We start from the raw sequence: 258 nt of genomic DNA, 5'->3' as shown, positions 1-258 counted from the left end.
GTCATATCCATTGCCAAAAAATCTTTCACCCTTCGTTATCATATTGCAGAGTCATAGCAGTGGAAGTATTTTAATAACAGCAGGAAATTCTTGCCTGCAAATGTTAGAATTTAAATAGATTACACTGAAGAAACGTGTATAACTATGTGTTCTTTAAAGTTACGAGCACAGCTTTCTTAATTATCTGTCTTTATTAAGATCATATATTATATATGCAAATCTTATGTTCTTTCCTTGGCATGCGTGTTACATATGAAA

General features: G+C 31.4%; 1 long non-coding RNA gene across 1 annotated transcript in view; it reads right to left on the bottom strand.

Moving 5' to 3' along the window:
• The window catches only part of LOC119592522, a 14,440-nt gene that overhangs the window by 1,430 nt on the left and 12,752 nt on the right, over positions 1-258 (bottom strand). The window lies entirely within an intron of this gene.

Source organism: Penaeus monodon, chromosome 30 (assembly GCF_015228065.2).
Source record: "Penaeus monodon isolate SGIC_2016 chromosome 30, NSTDA_Pmon_1, whole genome shotgun sequence".
NCBI classification, from domain to species: Eukaryota; Metazoa; Arthropoda; class Malacostraca; order Decapoda; family Penaeidae; genus Penaeus; species Penaeus monodon.
This window is presented reverse-complemented; position numbering and strand designations above follow the sequence as displayed.